Here is an 18,608-nt window from a genome sequence, read left to right as displayed (position 1 = left end):
TAAATTTGCCATTATAAATGCAATTAAACTTTAGATTCGAAGCCCGAAAGGTCTTGAACAAATAATATAATTCACAGAGAGTGTAGTTAATAATTTCGTTACAAAATGTATCGTCTTGGAGCCGGGCTGTACATAAGGATATTTTTATTAGTACTCAAGCTGACAACTGAGCGTCCAGTACTAGTGGAGAGGTAGCAATATTGTTATTTAGGCAAAATATTTATTAATCAAGTTGACTAGTGAGCCCCAGATTTCGATTCAGGGCTATGTACAGCCTTGCCTCGTAGTTGATTTGGGACATGAAAGCAGAGAGGAGAGAAAGAAAGCTTGGATGAGAAAGATCATGAACCATCAATCTAGAAGGACCAGAAACAAACGTGACGTTTTTGGGAAGGGTACAAAGCGTATGTTTTTCCATTTGAATTTCCTTGAATCACTTTCACAATTGCAAACGCGCAAATCTTTATTTTTTCGTATTTTTAATTACTTTATTAAACTTTACTTTTAAATAGATGCAAAAAATTAACATTAGTCCCAAGGCTTAGCGAAATGAGACCAAGCGGCCATTTTACTTGTTTACATTGTACACGTTAACATGGTACCCGTCATTAAGTTTCTGGTCCATTATATAGAAGGTTCATGGAAAGATGAGATGGAATAGAAATTTCCATACCTATAAACTCGCTTATGTACCCTCATCTACGTCTCCCCAGCATCATCAGCGTTTCGGTAGGGTCGTACGGTACAAAAAACGGTGACAATGCCTCCTAAATGTCGTATAACAAATAGAAGCGAATTCATGCGAACTAGCTTAAATTTTTAAATGGCTGTACGCGGTAGCACTTATGATACAGTACACTGGAGGACTTTCATTGCCGCACATGGCCGACCAACATTGCCACTCCACTCTACCTCTCTCCTAAAAGATCAAAACTATTTTTAATAATTCCACAATGTTGGGCGGACATCTGAAACGTTTAGTTAATATCAGGGATTGATTTAGTTTTAGAAGTAGGAATGGAGAACGGTTAGTATTTACTTCAGTCCAGCTCAAAGTCCAGTATAGAGACCCTCCCTTCAACAAGTAAATTATATAAATGGCTCACTTAAACTAAATTTTGATGACGTTGCTAATTCTTTTTATCTCTGTCGCTATGACCCGCCTCTTCTTTCATACCCCTCCGTCCCGTGGAAGGGGGTCCGGTACTTTGACGCGCGCCCAGATTACTCTGTTCTCCATTTCAACTTCTAAAATTAAATATATCCCTGTTATTAATGTTATTTTTAATTTTTTCAAAGATTATATCGAATAAATAATTTTTTATAAAAACACCATAATAGCTTATATACTGCTCAGCTGCTTAAATCGGACCGCATATCGAGAAAATATTGACAGCACTGTGAACGATAAATTAGATAAAGGGCATTAACTGAGTGCTCAAGTCGTTTAGCCGAAATACAAGTTCAATTGTGTCAAAAAATTGACCTCGACCTTAGCGTGTTCGGTGCCACTCTCGGTTGGCCGAAATATTCTTCTAATCTGAACTATACTCGCTGCGTTTTCTAGTCTCGTCACGGATGACTGTCCTAATACCCTATCTTAGATTGAATAATTACTTAGGGGGTTGATTATTCTTGATCCAAATAAGCAGAACCAGCTGTTCACTCCCACCTCGATTCCACTCTACATTTCTCTTCATTAGCCCTACTAGTACTCTCTGTGACACATACTTGATTTAGAAGCGTTCTCCTCTCATCTTGACTACCAAATACAATGGAGGACAAGCCAGGAAGATTACGCTTTGCGACAAAGACCTCTCCATCTCGTGTATACCCTTCCTCTTGACCTAGCTCACCATTAACCTCTACACTGGTGACTACGTAATAAGAGAGGACAAAATCTTATAAGGGGATATAGAAATCAGAGAAAATGCAAGAAGCCGAAGATAGCCCTCGGGGATAGGAAACGTCTTCTAAGACGCTACGCTACAAAGACATTCGAAATACATATACGTTCCTCTTTTTGCTTAAGTCAACCTCGCCCGGATTCATAGGCCTCAATATTTAGAAAATATACCTATAGCATGAATTGAGTTTACTTTACCATGAACACTGAAATGCAGATAAGTAAAGAAAGAGCCGTAGAAATAATTTTCTGCCCATCATATTGTGATGCGCAACGGATACGTTCTAATAACTTCTAATAACGACTTCTCGCAAGTTCCCGTTGCAGGTTCATTAGTTAATTTTCTTGATTATGAAGTGCATAGCAAAAAGAAGTTATAACATTAACTAGAATCCCATTAAACCGAATGTCCTAATGTGTGTGTTTTTTTAAATTGTAAAATTTTTAATTCTGACTCTAAAAAATAAATAAATAAAAACAATGGAAAATTTAAATTCCAATTTCGTGAAAATGAACCCGCAAATTTTGACGGTATTCGATCTAATGTGATTCGGCCCAATGGAACATACGGTCCAAGTGGGATTGGGTCCAAAGACAAATGTCAAACTTTCAATTGATAACAAACTAAAGCAGCGCAATTTGAAAGTGGAATATTCATTCGAAACATTTTTTCGACCCAAGTTGGAAATTAAGAAGAAAAAAACACCCGAAAGAGACATCACTTCAGAGAAAATTTAGATTTTCATTCAACTTCTATACGACCTCTATCAGATCCAATCTTAGAACGTACTCATTCTTCAGTTTCTTTCGATTTTAATGGCGTTAGTCATCACGCAAGTTAGAAAATTTCATTTTATTTCCTTATCGCGTTTTATATTCTAGTTTAGATGTATTGAAACTTAAGAGTAATGTCTAGTATATTATCTAAAGGAACTACATAACCTTTATAATTTGTGTCGAATTCCTCCATAAGATGTCTTAGATACTTTTGTTAATGACGGAAATTATACCTCTCTGTGAGCTTCTCTTCCAGACACCGATTGCAACAGAAAACGTTAAATTTTGGACAAAACATTCTTTAGTCGTCGATTATTAATATCAACGTAGCTATAAATTCATAACAAATGTTCCATAAGTTTGGCACAGGTCTCTTAGAACTTGTCATGAAGTGACATAGGTCATAGATTCTCGTAAAGAGATGCTGGTAAGGCGCTGTTAAAAGCCCAGTACAGACTAAATAGGAAGATGAACTGCAAAACAGCGTGCAGGCAATTCTCGCTTGTCGTTCTCGAACTAGCTCTCTGTAAGTCTCTAGCTTTAAGAGATTAAGGTCGTGTCATACTTATGCAACATATCTTATAATCTTATGATGTAACTACACTCTAACTGGTTGCTAAGCATTGCCTATTATTGTTACTTACAACTAGGTATTCGTTGTTCCCTCATATATCCCATGTTAATTTCTATGAGGGCTTGAGAAACATTCTTCATGCCTCATAATTCTGACGTCTTTTTAACGTTTTTACCTCTCCGAGTGACGTATGTCACGGAGAGGTTCTAATTTCGACGTGTCTGTGTGTCTGTGTGTCTGTCTGTCTGTCCGTTGTTACACCCACGTGACCGCGTTCGCAGTTTGCAAATCGGAGCAAACGTGTATTCAATTTCCAGACCGCATATACAGTCCCGGAAATTGTATTCCACTTACAGGCCATTACTCCATTGCCTGTCTAACAACTCTGTTCATTTGTCCACCCCACATGGACACCAGTCTGATCTTACTGGCTTCTAAACACCACCATCTTCTAGTCTTTCGCCCATTCCACATGGACACCAGTCTGTACTTACTGGCTTCTAAACACCACCATCTTCTAGTCTTTCGCCCATTCCACATGGACACCAGTCTGTACTTACTGGGTTCTAAACACCAACATCTTCTAGTCTTTCGCTCATTCCACATGGACACCATTCTGTACTTACTGGCTTCTAAACACCACCACCTTCTCGTCTTTGTCCATTCCACATGGACACCACCAGTCTGTACACCTGGCTTCTAACACCACCATCTTCTGGTCTTTGTTTTTGTCCATCCCACATGGACACCAGTTTGTACACCTGGCTTCTAACACCAGCATCTTCTGGTCTTTGTTTTTGTCCATCCCACATGGACACCAGTCTGTACACCTGGCTTCTAACACCACCATCTTCTGGTCTTTGTTTTTGTCCATCCCACATGGACACCAGTCTGTACACCTGGCTTCTAACACCACCATCTTCTGGTCTTTGTTTTTGTCCATCCCACATGGACACCAGTCTGTACACCTGGCTTCTAACACCACCATCATCCTTAAGGTTAAGACATACGCGGCGATCGGCTAGGGTTACGAAAACCGTCTAGCCTTCCATTGGAGGGGTCTTCCTCCAAGGTTCACGCAATTGCGGTTGTTCTTGCTTTTAACTGTAGTTCGACACCTATTTTAGTAAGGCGAAGCAACCGGCGTATGCTTCATTTCAAACGCCAATATTAGTAAAGTCTCTCAAGAATGTTTAATTGTTCTTTATCAAAACGATGTAACGCTCAATAAGGCGAACAACTAACGAAGAAAATATTAAATATTAATTATATTTATTTTAATATTTAAGATAATCTCTTTTCTCAATTCAAAATTAATACGGAAAGAGTTAAAAAGTAGTCTATTTTTTTGTCCGTGTGTGTCTGTCCGTTGTCACACTAGTGCGCCGAGTTAGCAGTTCGCGTTGTTTTGATGTGTTAAGAAATCCTACAGAACCTTAATATTCACTTTTTCCATAATATAAAGTGAATATGTGGAAATCTTTTTGTAATTACGATGCATTTAGTACTTTTGTAGCTTTAAAGCTCTGTTTCATTTTGATATTCCAAGGATGTTTTTAAATATTATTATTTGAAATGGCTGTTTATATATTACTTAAGCTATACTAATCTGTATATAGAATAATCCTTGGTTTAGTTATTTCAAGAAGAAAGCCAAGGCCTGGATTCTATCGGGTAAATCAAGTTTGATCCGCAATAGGCTTAGTGAACCAAAGAGTAAATAATTGAGACCTGAGGTGGAGTAAACTTTGAGGTTTGATTATCGTGTCTGTAATGAAGGGACATTATCGGTTCAGAGTGAGCCGAAAGTTAAATACACGTTTAAATAATCAGATTTAGATTTTATAATAGAAGAAAGCATCATGGTAGCAATTAGATCAGTGAAAGGGCTAATCGTTATCGGGTTAGTGGTATTCATCAGAGAATAAAATTTAACATAGAACTTATATTATTTGTAAATAATGATTTGAAACCTAGGATTAGCGGATGATTATATATTTTGACAATGTAGAGAAAACTATTCAATGACTTAAGCCTCGTTAGACAAAACAAAGCGAGAAAATGTTGCTCTAGTATTTCGATATTGAGTCGTATAATAGTCTTTTCCCCTACTCGGAGAGGTAATATTTTGGTTTTCCCAACTTGTTAATTCTAACTTCTTGCTAAGCCATGCTTATAATTGTTCGCAGGAATGCATACAGCTAATGGTAATCGTTGTGTCCCCATTTATCCTATGTTAATTTTTTGCCGGTTTTGTGGGTTGGGCTTGAGATCTATCCTTCATGCCTCGTAATTCTGTGATCTTTCTAATGGAATTTCATTGGTTGGTTCCAGCGCGCAGCGAGATTGATTATTCGCAGGGTAAAATTTGTTTTACATAAGGAAAGTCTAGCTCGTCCCACAAAATCCGCCTAGATACGTTGAAAAAATAGACACACGATGATTCCAATTAGCTGTATGCATTCCTGTTGTTCTTCATTGATTTACCCTTGAAATAACGTTATTTTCATGAGTTGATCAGACGTGTCAATTTGTCGGTCAAAACACTAATTTCGGGGAAAGTCTTTACGATATTCTTTAGTTAAATTTATATATTCATGCTTATAGATAGATGTACGCGTACCTTGGGGAGGCTGGCGTGTTCGGAACTTCGAGCCTTTAATACTCTCCACGAAGCCTTGCAGGCTCACTCTTGATTGCTTTTTAGTCGACCGAGAAAGTCTGAGAAATATCCGTGGAAAGGGAAGTAGATGAAACTCAATGTTATCAGAACGGAAGATTAGAGTTCCATGAATGGATCGTGACTGTAATTGATTAAATCAGGGATAGATTTAATTTTAGAAATAGGAATGGAGAACTGAGTAATCTGGGCGCGCGTCAAAGACCCGGACCCCCTTCCCCGAGGGGTATGAAAGAAGAGACGGGTCATTGCGCCAGAGGTAAAAGAGAATTAAGTATTTTTCGCCGTCCCCGTCAGCAACTTCATCAAACGTAGTATAAGTGAGCCAATAAAATAATTTAAACTTTTCGTTACGTGTTTTGGAGGGAGGGGCTCTATACTGGGCTATGAGTCGGACTGAAGTAAATACTAACCTTTCTCCATTCCTACTTCTAAAATTAAATCTATCCCTGATTAGATTAGGTTGTCTTTCAGTTTCTGACTTAAATTTAAGTCATCCATAAAGTAATACAATCATATTTTATAAGAAGTAGCCCTTAGGACAAAATGCTATAGAACATTCTCGACTCTATATGTCAAATCGTCCATAAAACCAATATACTGCGGTCCCCTCCTTTTTGGGACACCTTGTATAACGGCTTATCGATAGTTTTAGTCATCAGTGTCCTTTTCAATAACTATGACTTAATTCCTCTCACTTTTTATTGTATTGCACTGAAGGGACATCCAGAATAATTTATTTAAACAGATATATTTTTGGATATTAAATTTCACAAAGAAACTTTATATTTGCATACATATTTGATAAAACCAAAAGTGTATAGACATAAAAACAAAAAGTACACTTCTTTAACAATTCCCTACTTTTGGCTGTAGACGACATGTAAACTGAGAAGCAAACTACCCTCCTCTTAACTCCTACACGAATTAACCAATCAGAGAAGAGCTTCTTGCCATCATAGGTTTATAGAAAATAGTACTGATGCTGGAGATACAAACGTTAATTTTTGTTACTAGAGCTAGCATCTGCTACTTTATGGGTGTATTCACGGCTTGTTCCCGGTGCCACGGACAGGAAGTTAATCATAAGATGATGGGGTAGACACTATTCTGGGATAAAGAAGGGCTTACACGGCGCCAGCAAGTTTCAACGAAGTTAACTTTTTGTTTTTGTAACTATATACTTTTGATAAAACTGGCTATTTTCTTAGTTTTAGTATAAAACCAAAGCGATTGCTTGAATTGCAATGATAACTTTATGTAAATTTGTTTCTGATGAGAACGATATTACGAAATGGTAAGGATGGGGAGAATCTCGAGATTCGAAATATGTATATGAATTTCCCCATCTCCGTTGAAGGAAAAGAGATAGACGGGAAAAGAAATCTAGTCTATAGCTTAGGTTCTTTCAATTAAAGAATCCTTTTGTGGGGTACTCGCCTTCTTTCTTCCGTAGGAAGTAATCTAGCAAAGTGATGAAGAACCACTTGTTGAGCATTTGCTAGTGTAGCTACTCTAATACTTTCCGAGTCTCCAGATATTTCTTCATTCAAACCCGAGCATCCCCATCTAGAGCTCCAAAACGATTCAAATAAGTTTCATTCTGGTACCTCATTATTTCTTTGAGGTGGTCCGTTTCTTAAGGGATGAAAGTCATTAACAATGATATCAAACATTTATAAGAGACAAAAATTTGTCTTTAGAACGAAAAACGCTTATGAAAATATATTTTTTAATTATTCGAGTTATTCAAGGGAGAAAAAATGACACTTTTGATGGACAGAAAGGAATATAAGCAATATTTTAAAATAGTTTATGCTATAAATTAAAAAGTTTCAATATCGGCCATCTTTGCTGCCACTTATGTTTTGTTCACTTATCTTTTTGTTTTTCAATTCCACAAAGAGAGTTTTTACTGATATATTTAAATGTTTTTAAGGAACTACTACCACCAACTACGACTTATAACACACCAATTTCGCTACCTTGTCCTAAGGCCATATAGATCTAATACATCCTTTCGTCGGTAGAAAAACGATATTTCCGTTTGCAAAAGTGCCGGATCGAAAAAATCGATAATTCGGATTTTCAGTATTTACCAAATATCGTTACTCCAACCGTGGTTGCAGTATTTTTTATTTGTGAATTTGCTACTTCTTTACGTTATTATCTATTAGTAACGCTGCTCCACAATGTGAGCCTGGCTCTAATTTGATAAACAAGTGACGAGTGAATTTCTAGGCTCTCATTGGCGGAGCTTCCACCAAAGGTCCGAGCAAATGTGCCAATACGTAGCTGATTCGAAACTTGCATACTAGCGATTTGTGTAAGACATTTCAAATGTAGATATTTGTCTTTTAAAAATGTTCAATTGCTCTTTTTTAAAACGAACGATGTAGGTGAATAATTAACGAACAAAATATATATAATATTAATTATATTTAATTTAATATTTAAGTTAATCTTGTTTCTCAACTAATAATTAAAACAGAAAGAGTAATAAAGTAATTTACTGTTGGCATCTTGCCTTGTGTTGTAGGCCCTATGTAAAGAAATCCTATTATTTTTGTTTTTACAATATAAAAGGAAAATATGGGAAAATGCTCGGTTTTATTTCAATATCTTTTGATATTAACATTTGAAATTGGTGTTTACATGTTTATAAACCTACACTGCATTAATATATAGCCCAAACTCTGATTTAGACATTGCATGCATCAAAGGAAGGTAATCCTTTCATAGTGGACCGAAAAGTAGATCCTCGAGGCCCTAGATGAGATGGAATGAAAGTTGTTTCGTTTTTCGTGTCCTCCATGAAGGGACACCTTGAAATGAATAGTTTTAGGTTATGGAATTGAACCAAATGTCATGACGGAAACTAGATCGTGGCTGTTAAATTTCCGACTGTAATCGAGTTATCGCTTCGGAGCTGCAGCTTTGGTATTGAGAATCATTAGCAGTCATACTGACAAAATAAGAAAATCCTTGAGGTATAAGAAAAGGATAGTGTTTACACGCGTCACGCCAACCTTCTGCAGTTGAAAAGCAATGATAACGTATCTAGGTAAAGAAGTTTGTTGGTAGTCCTCCTATTTCGGTTATCCCAACTTGTATGTGTATAACCTTCCCTTGCTTTTAACTTTTTGATCTTTAGAAGAAAACCAGGCACGCTATATGCCACTGAATTCTGGTGTATTAAAAACCAAATAAGGGTTCCAGATATAAAGTTTTGTCATAGTTTGGACGAGGTCAACAGCAGGCCGTATGTCCTTCGTTCATTTAAATTAACTCAATGAAAAGATATATAGGTAATAAGAAAAACCGTGAAGATGCCCGGCAGATAAATGTAACCCTTCAACTCTGTGCGCATGAACTCAAATAAGATGAACGTGTCTGGTAGTCTCTTAAAAACCACCGGACGGGAATAAATGGATAAAGCCCCCATAGACGTAATAAAGCATTAGGTGGTTAGATTGACTTTAAGTAGATGGGATAGAACAGACAACCATACTTTGAAGTGAAATATTCCAATGGTAAATTTGCTCATGTGTTCAATCGAGAAAATTCAAGGCGGATGTAGAGTAAAAGATACTCTTAATTAGAAGATGTGATTCTAGAGATACAAATAACTTTTCGTTTTCTAACGACTTCAAAACAACTATTTTATAGATATTACCAAGAGGCGATATCTAGTTTACTAGGGAGAGGGTGTAAGATCCCTAAGTATTCGCTCCATAGTCCCAGTCCCCCTTTCAAAATACAAGGGGGGATGTAAAAGGAGGTTGGACTATTTCGCCTCTCCTCAGTCGGAAAATAAGCAATTTTCGTCATTCGCGTCGCGCTGACGTGAGTTTTCAAGAACCAATGAGATGCTGGTTGTAATTTAGAGGCGGGGATTCACTCCGGACCTACGTTTAGACTGGAGATAAAGCTAGAAGTGTGGCGAATTTTATACTTCCCCCTAGTAAACTAGATATCACTTCTTGATATTACAGTAGAACGAGCATACATTAGTGTCGATTTTACCTGGAACTGACAACAACAGTCCATTGTAAATTTTATTGCAAGGCTTGGCTTATCTAGAGTCAAAATAGGTCTAACATAGAACATACCTTTTCATTGGTCCTTCTGACCACATACTTTTAAAAATTTCAGGAATGTATCTTTTAACAATTAGTTAGTCAACAAAGATGACTTTTACTAGGCAGCTTTCATCCACGATACTACTTTAAGAAACTAACTTCTTCAGAAACGGTTATAAAATTTTCTAAGAGGCTAGTTGGAGCAGCAAAGTCCGGAGTCTCGTCTCCCTGACCTTAGCTTCCTTTCCAAAAATACAGAAAACGAATTTACCAGAGTGACCACTCAAGTTAAGTGCTCCCAAGCGCCTAGTATATCGGAAAATGGAAAAAAGAGGCAAGGATTGCACTGGCCGGAAGGAATAAATGTAAATTTAAGGGGACTACCAGGGATATGGACGGAATGTGTCAGCCTTGATTCTCGAAATATTCGCCTCATTTCGAAAGGAGCTCACTACGCGTTAACGATCTTCGAGAATCCCATAGCACAACCATTTTTGAGACACTTTGGGCCAACTTACTTTTGAAGCCACTTTTTGCTTTCTTTCGTGATGAGCAAAGGAAAAAAAACCAGCCATTTAAAGTCGGCCATCCGAGGCCAACATTGACTGACACTCAAAGAAATCCAATAAAAAGACTAGTGTTGCCACTTTCGTCGAAAAAATAGTAAATATATTTTTTTGAAGTTAACTTGGTTTCGGTGTTGTTATTTTTCTCTTAGAGGAAACGGAAACTATAGTAAATACATTGTCGCTTGATTACCCGATTTCTTTCACAGACATATCTAAATGCCACACGGGAATGGTAATAGCAGGCATTTTGAAATGCAACAAAAATATCTCATTCTATTTATGGGTTGGCAATTGACAGAGAGAGCAAATATTAGACTAAAAAAGTGTCGTGGTTTAATGCTTGAACTTACGCTGAGAGGATTAGCATCATTCCTTAATTTTAATTAATAAAAAATGTCTTCGTGGACAAAGACTTGAAAAAGTAAATGATAAGAAAACAAAATGGAATGACCGAAGCAACAGATATTAAACTTTTTCTTTAAAGACATGATTATAAAACATCAATTATTTGAAAAAAAATACTTATCTTCGTTTTTTTCACCAAAATTATATTTGCATTGTTTTCGAAAGACAGATTATTCATTCTATATATCCTTTGTGGTATTAACAGTTTTCGAATGAAAAGGATTAGAATAAATATCCGAGTATGGATATAGGTTATTTTTAAAGGTTTCTCTTTTCGAACTATAAGGCAAAACGTTGTTTAAAACGACTAAATTCAACCGAAGGAAGAAATTTTATCTTTCATCATGATTGACATTTTAAACGTCGCTTTAGGGTGCTTTGGTTTTGCGCCTGCATTTATTCGACCACGATTCAATTTGGGTCCCATTTTTTGGGTCGATGATTTAAAATGTTTTATAAATGAATCATTAAAATCTGGATAAAAGACATTATTAACAAAAAACCTTTGGTATATTATTGAGTGCGTGAGAACTGTTTTAAAAGTTGTGATTGAATTAGTTTGGTATGACTTCAACTCGCTATGAGGAACACATTGTAGAGCAAACGTATAACACGAAACACGTAAATGGACACCGACAAATGGTGGGCTGCGTATTTATTTCACTATTGGGCTTAGTTTCCAGTATTAAAACGCATTGTAGTTCAAATTAAAAGCTGCAATCCTTTTAAATATCACTAACGAGGAACTGTTTCTATCATGGTCTACACTGGAAATCTAGCTGTAAATATAAACGATGTCGCATGTTTCTGTTATATAGTAAATCTTTGACACGAACCATTTTGAAAAGAATGGAAAATTTAATGATACAATATTTTTGGGCAAATGTAATTTTGGTGAAAAAAACGAAGATAAGTATTTTTTTTCAAATAATTGATGTTTTATAATCATGTCTTTAAAGAAAAAGTTTAATATCTGTTGCTTCGGTCATTCCATTTTGTTTTCTTATCATTTACTTTTTCAAGTCTTTGTCCACGAAGACATTTTTTATTAATATCTGTTCCTTCAGTCTTCATTTTAATTAAGATTGTTAAGAAACTGTGGCATTTTTAAAATCTGCACTAAGCACAAACATTAATATAGGGGAGCGTAAGCATAAGGGACCTAATATTGCAAGTTAGTGACTAATGCTTTCAGGTACCAGTTAATCAGTTATCACCAATGAGATTAATTTATTACTGAAAACATCAAATTTTCATAATAAAATTATTTTGGCCTTTTCTTATCCCCTGGCTTTGAGCATTAAAATATTTAAAATAACTCTGAGGATTATCTAGAATCATTTCTACTGATATTTCAAATTCAGAAGAATCAGAGTCATCGTTTTGAGTCTTTCAGATGACTGGCTTGGACTTATGTTGCTGGTATTTGGTTTTCGTTGTAGCAGTGTAACCAGGGATAAGGGAATTGAGATGGATTGCAAATGATGATGGGCGACCTGCGGCACCGTATCTCTCCCAATGTACCTCGCGCACGCCCCTACCCTTCGGTAGGCGATTGCTAAGTGCTGCCGCGTAGCGCCATTTTATTTGTATGAGAGCTAGCTTCTAATTTTAAGATAGAGGGGGCGCCCTTTACAATTTCATCCAGTACGAGTGTACGACCCTACCTAACCGCTGAGGATGCTGGGAGGACTACGGTGCCGTAGGTGGGGGTACACAGGCAACGCTATAGGTATGGGGGTTTCCAATACAAGGTGTAACCAAAGAGAATATAGGGGAGGAGTGGAAAGAGGGGAAAATCTTGTTGCTCTTTTCTACCGCGCATCTTCAATGCGCAGTACCGAGGCATTTCCGTTTGAGACATTTAACGGTATCGTAGGTGGCGCGACTGAGCCGGAAACTCCCTCGTACCACTAGTATAATTTAGGGGCAACAATGTAATTTAGCCTTGTGGAGCGGGGATCTTCAACTCCTCCCCTATATTCTCTTTGGTGTAACTGAGACAAAGTTTCTTCCTGCAAGCATAGCCCACTCGATCCGCGCTCATGGACGCAAGCTGCTCGCGCTATATAATAATATTTGACCACGTCGTCTGCTAAACTTAGGAATTGAACAATTAAACTTTTTGAGTTAATGTCTGGACTCTGGTTACCCTTGCATTTTCTTTGTGGTCCCGTGGTTTTATTTTTAAACTGGTCATTTGCCCTGTATCATTATTGTGTAAGAGACAGCCTGGCAGCCCCGTATTTGTTTACCCTGCCCATAGCCCACTCGATCACGCGTAACACTACGCAAGATGCAGAGCAGCGTCCGTGAGCATGGATCGAGTGGGCTATGCCCTGCCTGGCCAAGTCAGCTGACTAAGGTGAAATATTAATTACTTCTATGCGACCAGGGATAGATAGACTTTTTTAAGACGGAATTCCCAACGGTTAATATTTACTTCAGTCCGACTCATAGACGAGTACATAGCCCCTTCCTTCAACACGTAACCAAAAAATTAAATTTTCTTATTGGCTCACTAAAACTACGTATTGGTGACGTTGCTGACAAGGAGGGCCAATAATACGTAATTCCTGTTTACATCTGTCGCTATGACTACGACCCCTCTTGCGTTGTACCAGAGCCCACTCGATCCGCGCTCCCGGACGCTGCGCTGCTCGCGCTATATAGCGCGAGCAGCTTACGTCGTGATGCGCGTGATCGAGTGGGCTATGGTTGTACAGAAAAGCATCTTTACAGGGGTTCAAAATGAAGCTGTCTAAAAGCAAGGGTACGGAAATTATTCGGGAATTGTTTTTAATAGCAATTAAGAGGTAGGGAATTTATTGCCGGTGTTTTGGATTTGGAGTACATCTGTAAGGGTGAAAAGTGTTCGCTAATTCTTTCTAAAGCCAATCATGTCTACTATCCTCATAATTTTGTAAGCGAATTTGATGAAGTTAACCAAGGCTTAGTGAATGGCCAGGAGTTTTGTGAGCTTAGTGTTTGGTTAAAACCTGTTCGTGTTGTAATATCTATGAAGGCTTTTAAAGCATCACTACAACTTCATCAAAGAGAAATAAATCGTATTTCAAAATGTGTTTTGGTTTCAAGCCCTATGTCTTGTGTTACTTCCATTTTTAAACAATGTTCTTTCAAAAATTACAATCGGAGCCCAATCCATTCCAACTTGGCAGACGACGTTTATTTGACCCGGATATACATACAACGCCATAATGAAAATAAGACCCGCCTCTTCTTTCATACCCCCCGTCACGGGTAAGGGGGTCGTGGACTAGGACGCGCACCCGAATAACCCTGTTACCCATTCCGTCTTAAAAAAGTCTATCTATCCCTGATGCGACTTAATTCTAGACATTCTTGAACGAATCATCTTGTGAAAATTTTATAAGCCAGGCTTCTGGCGCTGGGTTTTTTCCGAGCCAAATTTGCTTTTTAAATTTAAAAAAATTAATTTCAACCTTTTTTCCTCTCTTCAGAAATTTAATAATGATAGTGTGTTACATATTTATCCAAAATTTATATTAATTAATTAACACACTGTAATTTGTAATTTCGCGCTTGGAAGAGCCTGAATTAAAAATATTGATTTGGAGACAGGGATTAGTGATAGTGTGATTGAATTGAATCTATCATTTATTTTACCAGCAAAAAACATATCTTCGTAGCGGTAACCCTTGTCTAGAAACCAGGGAATGAACTCTTCTGCGTAGTTTGAATTAATCTACTTTACACATCAAAAATGTATCTAATTTAAACAAAAAGGTTTATTCTACAGGGCCGGTAGGCCCTTGTAGATATGACTTGATACTCTTTTGTAACGTTAAAGCAAAATTCACATGCTTTTGCCAATTTTCCTATGGAGATTAACATGGGGTTTTTCGTGATATTTAGCCACCACTAACCGAAAAACTAGAGCGAAGTTACTTTTCGGAATACTCTTAATTTAACAATTAAGTATTCAGGGTGTGCGATCCGCTAGTATTATCAGAAACAATTAAGTCTAAGTATGTTAATTTTAGTTAATTACGGAAATACAGCTCTTGAGTTAAACGTCAGGTTAACCTGTTAGCGCGCTGATACCCATTTCTTCAATTATCAAGCATATTGAGAACAAGGGAGGGCCTAGCTTTGTGCCTAATAACAAGTTAAGTTGACATTTTCAGTTTGATTCATTCTGTGGAAGTTGAACCATGGAGCCTGAATCTTAAACAGATACAGGCTCCATGGTTTAACTTGTTTTTGAGCAGTCGACGCTTGTTTAGTATTTTACCGGCTTAAAATATTTATTTCATTTTATAAATTTTCTGTAACACTCTTGCTAAGAAACACTTTGCTATCAGGTCGAAATTTTGTTTAATAAAGCAATCCAGGTATAAAACTAAAGGTAATTGATTTCATTATATTATAAGATATTGGTTTTTGGATGTTATTTAAGACCAAGGCTTAGGTTGCTTATGTATTGTATTTGTATATATTCTGGATTCTCGGAGTCGGGACTCGGGAGAACCCAGTTACACTTAGCCAGCTTCCGAGCCTCCAGTGTCGTCTAGTTTGGCTTACGCTCTCGTCACGTTTTTAAGCTGAAGGTTATGTTGCAACGTTTTTGGTTTACAGACTTGGATAATTTTAATAATAGTGATGCTTCTTGATCTTTACTCTTCAGTATGTTGTAGAAAAAGAGCTGCTACTTGAAGGACTTATCTTTATTTTATTTTAGAAGTATTATTAAAATTTCAGAAGCTCCGCAACCGTTACAATAACTGTTTCTATAGCAGTTAATTCAACATTCCTTTGAGGTATACAGGGTTTTAGTATTTGTTAATCTCACTAAAATGCTACTAATTCAGAAGGTGTGTGGTATAATTCCTGAAACTCAACCAATGTAGAGGACGACATGATTCGTTAAAACAATTTTTTCCTGTTGCAACAGTCCGTATATGATATTTCGTTTTATAAATTGTTTGTTACCAAGAGAGGATTGTTTAATTCAGAAATATAAGTAACAGTGGTGCTGGTTAATCCAGGAGAACATTGTCTTTACGTAATTTAATTAGTCAACGTAACCATGTGGGAAACAGAGGGTTACGTTCGCTATTTCCACAGTCCTCATTGCTGTTTGTTTATATGTCAGAATTGCTATGAATTGTTTAGGTATTTGATTTAATTACTGGTATTTAAGCGAAACTATGGAATCACATCATTCATTAACATTGTAACCTTTGTAGTGATCCGTTGTAACGGGCTCCCCAGTACAACATATTTTATTGTTAATCTTCACGTTACCGCAAATTTATCACGGGGCTATGTGTTGGAACTAATTAAAAACTCATCTAAACAAGCTCAATTTATAAGCTAAATCAATATTGCCAAACCATAATCCATCATTAATTTCAACTCAATTAAGCCTAAAACCTTTAAATTAAACTTAATCAAGATTAAACCTTTAAATTGAACTTAATTGAGATATACCTTCAAATTAAACTTAATCAAGATTAAACCTTTAAATTGAACTTAATCGAGATATACCTTCAAATCAAACTTAATCGAGATATACCTTCAAATCAAACTTAATCGAGATATACCTTCAAATCAAACTTAATCGAGATATACCTTCAAATCAAACTTAATCGAGATATACCTTTAAATTAAATTGAACTTAATCGAGATATACCTTTAAATTAAATTGAACTTAATCGAGATATACCTTTAAATTAAATTGAACTTAATCGAGATATACCTTTAAATTAAATTGAACTTAATCGAGATATACCTTTAAATTAAATTGAACTTAATCGAGATATACCTTTAAATTAAATTGAACTTAATCGAGATAAACCTTTAAACTAAACTTAATCGAGATAAACCTTTAAACTTAAATAAAATTAAGGTGAAACTAACCCAAAACACGATTTTTTTGGTTCAATTCATGGATACCTTATTTAATTAAAATTAAAACTAAATTTATCTTTCAACCAGTCTCAATTTTCCATTTTAATCTTTACAATTAAATGAGGATTATTATTATATTATTAATTAAAGTTGATATTTACACCCATTTCAAGTCGATATTTACACCCATTTCAAGTCGATATTTACACCCATTTCAAGTCGATATTTACACCCATTTCAAGTTGATATTTACACCCATTTCAAGTCGATATTTACACCCATTTCAAGTTGATATTTACACCCATTTCAAGTCGATATTTACACCCATTTCAAGTCGATATTTACACCCATTTCAAGTCGATATTTACACCCATTTCAAGTTGATATTTACACCCATTTCAAGTTGATATTTACACCCATTTCAAGTCGATATTTACACCCATTTCAAGTCGATATTTACACCCATATCAAGTTGATATTTACACCCATTTCAAGTCGATATTTACACCCATTTCAAGTCCATATTTACCACCCATTTCAAGTCCATATTTACCACCCATTTCAAGTCCATATTTACCCCCCATTTCAAGTCCATATTTACCCCCCATTTCAAGTCCATATTTACCCCCCATTTCAAGTCCATATTTACCCCCCATTTCAAGTCCATATTTACCCCCCATTTCAAGTCCATATTTACCCCCATTTCAAGTCCATATTTACCCCCATTTCAAGTCCATATTCACCCCCATTTCAAGTCCATATTTACCCCCATTTCAAGTCCATATTTACCCCCATTTCAAGTCCATATTTACCCCCATTTCAAGTCCATATTTACCCCAATTTCAAGTCCATATTTACCCCAATTTCAAGTCCATATTTACACCCATTTCAAGTCGATATTTACACCCATTTCAAGTCGATATTTACACCCATTTCAAGTCGATATTTACACCCATTTCAAATCGATATTTACACCCATTTCAAGTCGATATTTACACCCATTTCAAATCGATATTTACACCCATTTCAAGTCGATATTTACACCCATTTCAAATCGATATTTACACCCATTTCAAGTCGATATTTACACCCATGTCAAGTCGATATTTACACCCATGTCAAGTCGATATTTACACCCATTACAAGTCGATATTTACACCCATTTCAAGTCGATATTTACACCCATTTCAAGTCGATATTTACACCCATTTCAAGTCGATATTGACACCCATTTCAAGTCGATATTGACAGCCATTTCTAGTCGATATTGACACCCATTTCTAGTCGATATTGACACCCATTTCAAGTCCATATTTACCCCCATTTCAAGTCCATATTTACCCCCATTTCAAGTCCATATTTACCCCCATTTCAAGTCCATATTTACCCCCATTTCAAGTCCATAATTACCCCCATTTCAATTATTGCTTATTGGAAAATATTTCATGGCATAAAAATTTTATTTTTATTTTACAAATCGATATTTAATATTAGGTCATTACTAAACAACGCGTGAACGCGGGCCTTTTCCAAAAAAAAATCGTTTATTTTTCAAGGTCCTTCAACTAAAAACGTTGAATATATTGCTTGTTTTATAGGTCGGGTTAGGTAAGGCATATGTTAGTTAGGTTACGTTTCATTGAGACACAAATTTAAAGCATTGTGCCTCTTAATAGTAGAAGTATTTATCCTATAAATGCTATAAATTTAATAAAAAAAT

The 18,608-nt window shown here is 36.3% G+C and overlaps 1 protein-coding gene and 2 long non-coding RNA genes across 4 annotated transcripts in view; 2 read left to right on the top strand and 1 right to left on the bottom strand.

The window, feature by feature from the left end:
• LOC149610624 (potassium voltage-gated channel protein Shaw-like) overlaps positions 1–18,608 on the top strand; it is a 227,563-nt gene that overhangs the window by 19,545 nt on the left and 189,410 nt on the right. The gene's annotated exons all lie outside the window — the stretch shown is intronic.
• Positions 14,459–14,771, bottom strand: LOC149610631 (uncharacterized). The gene is made up of 2 exons (XR_016376841.1): positions 14,642–14,771; positions 14,459–14,567 (listed from the first exon to the last, which is right to left on the bottom strand). It is a non-coding gene; the product is annotated as an uncharacterized LOC149610631 (long non-coding RNA).
• LOC149610630 (uncharacterized) lies at positions 15,641–16,342 on the top strand. Its single transcript, XR_016376662.1, has 2 exons — positions 15,641–16,150; positions 16,225–16,342. It is a non-coding gene; the product is annotated as an uncharacterized LOC149610630 (long non-coding RNA).

The sequence above is a fragment of the Phalangium opilio genome, unplaced genomic scaffold (assembly GCF_054372755.1).
Source record: "Phalangium opilio isolate 3A_F unplaced genomic scaffold, DU_Popi_V2 ptg000329l_1, whole genome shotgun sequence".
In the NCBI taxonomy this organism is placed as follows: Eukaryota; Metazoa; Arthropoda; class Arachnida; order Opiliones; family Phalangiidae; genus Phalangium; species Phalangium opilio.
The sequence above is the reverse complement of the archived record's forward strand: the minus strand, read 5'-3'. Positions and strand labels throughout refer to the sequence as shown.